The 6,000-nt window shown below is 42.0% G+C and overlaps 1 protein-coding gene across 1 annotated transcript in view; it reads right to left on the minus strand.

Annotated features, from left to right (window-relative positions):
• The window catches only part of SGCD (sarcoglycan delta), a 433,509-nt gene extending 430,883 nt beyond the window's left edge, over positions 1-2,626 (minus strand). The window contains exon 1 of the mRNA XM_056859944.1: positions 2,542-2,626. The gene's annotated coding sequence lies outside the window, so the exon portion shown is untranslated. The remainder of the gene's footprint in view (positions 1-2,541) is intronic.
• Between the last annotated feature and the right edge of the window lie 3,374 nt (positions 2,627-6,000).

Here is a 6,000-nt window from a genome sequence, read left to right on the forward strand (position 1 = left end):
ATCGCCTTCCCTTCCCCTCCCCACAACAGACACCCTGTGAGGTAGGTGGGGTGGAGAGAGTGTGACTGGCCCAAGGTCACCCAGCTGGCTTCATGAGGAGGAGTGAGTCCACCGCTCCAAACCACCGCTCTTAACCACTACGCCATGCTGGCTCACGGTTTAAAACTGCAATTAAACTACGGGTAGAATCCCAGTTTGAGGAGGGAAAAACAAACTGCAATTTCCCCCGGAATCTATATGCAGGTGTCATAGCAAACGGGACTTTAATTCAAAGCTTTCTAAAGCTGAAACAGTTCCTCCATAATTTGTGTATGGAGAAGGGAGGAAGCATGCAAGGATGGCAAATAAATGCCTGTCACAAGGTAAGAGGCTTACCGTATATGCTCGCGTATAAGCCGAGTTTTTCAGCCCAAAAAAAGGGCTGAAAAAAGCCAACTCGGCTTATACGCGGGTCAATACGGTAGGCGAGGGGAGGGGGGAGGAGGGATAGAGGGAGGGGGAACTTACCGCCGCTGCCGCCGCCATCCCGCACGCCTTCTCTGCGGCCTGGGAGAGGCCTGCAGGGCCTGCCTGAGTGCAGGCAGGCCCCGCCGCCCCCCCGCCGCCCCCCCGCGCCTTCTCTGCGGCCTGGGAGAGGCCTGCAGGGCCTGCCTGAGTGCAGGCAGGCCCCCCCCGCCCCCCCCGCCGCACCCCCCCCCCCGCGCCTTTTCTGCGGCCTGGGAGAGGCCTGCAGGGCCTGCAGGGCCTGCCTAGTTTTCCTGGCTATCTGTGGCACACATGACCATGTCTAAAATTAGAAATAAGAGTTCTATAAGAAAGAGTCTAAAAGAGGCCAAATATTAACCCTAAAGCAATTCTGTACTCAAAATTTGTCCATAGACACATCACAAAATAGATGATTAAATGACTCACTAATGGAACATATTGCCTTATTGAGGATGCCAAGAACAAGAAATGTTGATTATTACAAAAAAGGAACATGTGATCACAGTGGACAAAAACGGTATCAAAGGTATGATACACTAATAGGCTTCATACACATCCTGAAAAAATCATTTTTTAAAAAGTAAAGACATGATGTCAAACAAATGACAAGGTATCCTGACAGTCTCATTTATGGAGCAACAGACACAAAAATAAAACAGTGTGAGGTAAGAAAATTAAGGCTAATCAAGTACAACCACTGGAAGTTTTAAAAATTATCCACTGGACTATTATGACATCTTGTTTCTGTAGGAAAAGTCTCCCCCCGCCCCGGTGTGTGTGTAGAAAGCCAATACTGGTGCAAGCACAGTTTACAGTTGTTTTAGATCACTGTACTGAATGAAAGCTAGTGGAAACTTTGAGAGGATCAAGACAATTAGTAGAATTAACTTGGATTTGAGATTGACACCTTTGAGATTTCAGGATTCAGCAGAAAGCAGAACTTATTCCCTTTCTTTATAACAACTTCAGAATGCCTTGAGAGCAACATTTCAAGATTATCGTCACTTGGAAATGATAGGTTTCACCAAGTTCCAGGTTTCCTGAAACCAAAAGAAAGCAAACTAATTGTCCATCCATTCATGGCACCCAGATCATGCAACTAGCTCAGAATACTTAATTGGATGCAATGAAACTTCCATAAGGAAATGTTTGGGGCCCCACTGTTAAGGGGGGAAAATGTGAATGCACAGGTTTTACAATAAAGACCTAGCTACATTGTTCTCTGTCCAAATTCATGTGCAATGGATAGGAAAAAGAAGCCACACTGCAGACAGGCACGGGTAATTTCCTATTGTAATGGAAGCTTTAAACAACCTCAACTACATATTCCATAATTTCTTTGGATCCTGGCAAATTGCAGCTATTTGTTCAAAACAAAATGAAAAGGCCCATGATATAATGGAGCAATTTGAGCAGTGAAGAATACAACACCTGTAATTCAATTTCATGGCAGCTGGTTTCACAACATGTTTCCATAGCACAGTTATAATATAGGAAACTTCTGTGAGTGTAACTATTCTTCCTTTAGTAAGCCAGGCTCTTGAGACACAAGTGAGCTTTAAATGGACAAAGATTATAAACAATAAGCAATCTGCATCTTACTTCCACTTCCCTCAGTTCCAAGCTCTGGGGGTTTTTGGGGGGTGGGGGCTGTCCCTGTGAAAACTGTTTATCTACTTAAATTCAGAAATGTCTATAGGAAGTGCTAAAAAGCAAATCACTACTGAACAGATTCAAGTAGGATTCTGAGTAGACCTGCTTAGGATTGCTCTCAGATAAGTTTGTGCTGTGTAAACAAACAATGATACAAACCAATGTTTCTTTATAACAATACCACACTTATGTTCACTGACATGGGGGAAAACATGCATGAAGAGCACCAAAAAGTAAACAAAAGCAACTGAGTTATTTGGAGTAGTGTAATGGAATACTATGATAGCTCAGGCAACCATGTAGATTCTCCAAAAGGCATAAAGTCTGTAACTGCTGTTCCAGTTAAAGTCAATAACTGCTGATAGACTTCTTCAACTGTAAAAATTGAACACATCTTATTACCAGTATAGAGCGATCCTTCAAGGATAACTGCTGCTGCACTTCAGAGGAGTCATAGGCTAGACAGAATTCCCTTTTGTCCAAACCTGGCAAGGGGGAGAGGAGAAAAATGCAGTATAACACTTCTTCCAAACTACAAATTCGAAGCACCAATATAGCTTCACATAGTTACTAGACTGGGATGGAACTTCCAGCAGTAAACTTCAAAAAGGAATCAGAGAGTAAAATATTGGATTCAAATAACTCCATCGAATTTCATGTCACGTTTTCTCTCTCATCATGAAAGGCCACTGCTCATTCTGAAGATTTTTTTTTAAACACCCTATGTGGTTTTGGATTACAAGAGTGCACCTACTTCACATTTTATTTGCTAGTAGATATTCGCAGGATTGTGGCCTTTAAACTAGCGGTCCAAGGGTCAAAGCAAATAAGATGTTAGGAAGCCTGTAATCACATTGTCTATATTTCAATAAGCAGCTACCGTGGGGTACAGGGAGAGTGTTCAGCCCTTTCCCCTGTGCAATATTCTCAAATGTCTATTTGCCCTACAACTTTTGTTGGTTCAAAAGTAAAATCCAAAAATATTATCCAAGAAATACCTTTATTAGGACTCACCTATTGACACCTAACAGCGTGCAAGCTTTTGAGTCTCCCAGGACTCTTCAACAGGACAGATATTACAAAATTTAAAAAAGGGGGGAATCAGGTATTTCATGCGATTGGGTTTTCCCTATGTATGCTTAACATACATCATCAGTGAGTTGCACTGTGACTTTCAGAAATCCATGGGATTTCTGGGTAAGTTATGGGTATGTCTGTTGGCATTGCCACAGGCTTGACCTGTGGCAACTGATACGGTATTGCATCTGCTGCAAACTCAGCATGAAATCATGACTATTTTATACTGCTGTTAATCCTGGTGCAGTGATTGCCTAACCTAGTAACAAAACATGATCAACCTGCAAATGTACAACCTGTATTGCCTTAAAAACAACCAGGGAGCTTGGTCTTAAATTCATTCTGGTCAGCAGTCAGCATTGTTATAACAAAACTGAAGCACCTACTAAAATTGTGTTAGGTTATTATCACAGGATACCAGTGGTTCACAGACTAGATTGAGGCTGTCTTCCACACATGGGTTGCGAGACCAGGAGAGAAAAGAAGGAACAGGGTGAGGTGGGAGAGGAAACTCTGTGAGGTTCGATGAAAAATCTCAGGATACCTTCATGGCCTTTCATAGCCATTTTGCAGTTTATTTTTCAATAATTCTATAGATGTATTAAAATAAAAAATGAAGAATAAACCATAAAATTAGTCAATGTTAACTTATGTCAGATCCCTGTATTTTACGTTGGGCGAAAGGAAAGCTGCATGCAGTTACTGTATGCGGGTCCTAAAAGCTATAGTTAGTTTATAAATGAGTCCCACTTCAAAAGCCATAAGAAAAATTGGCTCAAACAATACAAAGAGATTACTTTAATGAAAGCTTCATAATACTAGCACTAGGCTGGGAACTCTGAGGCTAACCCTCAGGAGTCCCTGTGTCTGTTGGATAATTACCTAACAGAAAAAATATTTTTAAAATTTCAGCATCCTTCATTTTAACTGTATTATGAAATGTGTATAATTAAGCCCATTTCTAAAGATCAACACATAGAGAAAATAAATTAAAGTCAAATATTGTTTCATCCCACAGCACTTGATTTGGCTCATTCCAAGCCAACAGTGTAATCTGCTTGAGAGTCACACAGACCCCTTCAGGCCTAAGAAAAACAGATCCCTAATCTCAATAGGATACTACTGGCTTTTTAATGTGAAGTTCCACAGTTTAAAACCATCCGTGTTTCCCCCCCACCATAACCTATTAATTAGCTTCATGCTGCACTCCATTAGAAAGGTGAGACTCCAGAACAGCAATGTTCTCAGAGTGCTTATAAAACCCTTATAAAACCCATACATGAAAAAAAAGTCAGCTTCATAGCCGCCTTTTAAATGAAAAGGATCTACTACTTGTAAATGATTAATAACAGCATATTAACCTGCACAGAAATAATTATCACACCAAATGGCAAGGCCTTCATTTTCTGATCAGCAGTAGGACAAGTGAGGGAAAAGATGAGTTTTGAATCAATATCATTAAATTGTCATGGTTATTTATTTATTTAATTTGTTTAAACCCCACTTTTCTCTCCAATGGGGATCCAAAGCAGCTTACATCATTCTCCTCTCCTCCATTTTATCCTCACAACAACCCTGTGAGGTAGGTCAGGCTGAGACTGTGTGACTGGCCCACAGTCACCCGGCGAGTTTTCATGTTACGAGTGAGGATCCAAACCTGGATCTCTCAAATACTAGTCCAGCACTCTTAACCACTACACCATGTTGGCACTCTCATGTTTTTGGACCACTGGGACAGAGTGGATGTAAACTCAGTTTCATTAAGGGATGCTTGTATAAAATATCCATTTTTGTCAAGTGAAGCCTCTCTCTTGATTATTTTGTCCACCGTTCATAATTCAAAATGAGCAATAGTGTGAAGAGCATTGTATCTGTGCAGTGGCAACGTTCAGCATGGCAGATGCAGCAAAACCAAAAAAGAAAGGGGAAGAAAAAAACTTCAGCCCAGAAAAATCAGGTAACTAAGAAGGTTAACAAAAAGTCTAATAACAGGATAGACATTAATGGGTTACAAAATGTTAAATTACTATTCTGCTTTAATGCATTACAAATGATAATGGATTCGACTGGATTCCAGAGTGTTCTGTGGGATCTGATTCCCTCTGGAGGTTCCTTAGATGAGCTGGTGAAGGACTGACAAGGCCATCTCTCTGAATCAACTGATGGAATCGCTCCCCAACACCCTCTTCATCCCATCTCAACCAGGTCCCATAGTATACTGCAGAGCTTTGGCCTAAGAAATGGGAGCTTAGATGACAAGAGCGAGTTTGGTGGAGGGCTCGCAATGAAGCCACAAGAATATCTTATAGGACGCTTATGAAAGCCTATGAGGTGGCAATGAAGGCCGCAAAGAAAAACTGCTATGCAGCCTCCATTGTGTCCCCTAGCTCTTGCCCAGTTCAATTGTTTAGAATAATTAGGTCACTCATATCCCTCTTGGAGGGACAGCCCAATTCTAATTTGGTTATTAGTTGTGAGGCTTTAGTGAACTATTTTGCAAATAAAATCTTGTCGCTCTGCCATAACTTCCCTGCCAACGTCAACTCAGTTAATGAACTAGAGGCCCCTTGGCGCTCTTCAGGTCCAACATTGGACCACCTCTCCCAGGCTGATGTTGACAGGATCCTGATGGCTGTGAGGCCCACCACATGTCTCCTGTATCTGTGCCCATCCTGGCTGTTTTTAAAGCCAGTGGGGATGCAGTGCATGCTCCCCAGGGAAAAATCATTAACCTGTCCTTTAGTAGAGGGGTCTTTGAGGGGGGCTTGAAGGAGGCAGTGGTGC

This window comes from Euleptes europaea, chromosome 1, assembly GCF_029931775.1.
Source record: "Euleptes europaea isolate rEulEur1 chromosome 1, rEulEur1.hap1, whole genome shotgun sequence".
NCBI classification, from domain to species: Eukaryota; Metazoa; Chordata; class Lepidosauria; order Squamata; family Sphaerodactylidae; genus Euleptes; species Euleptes europaea.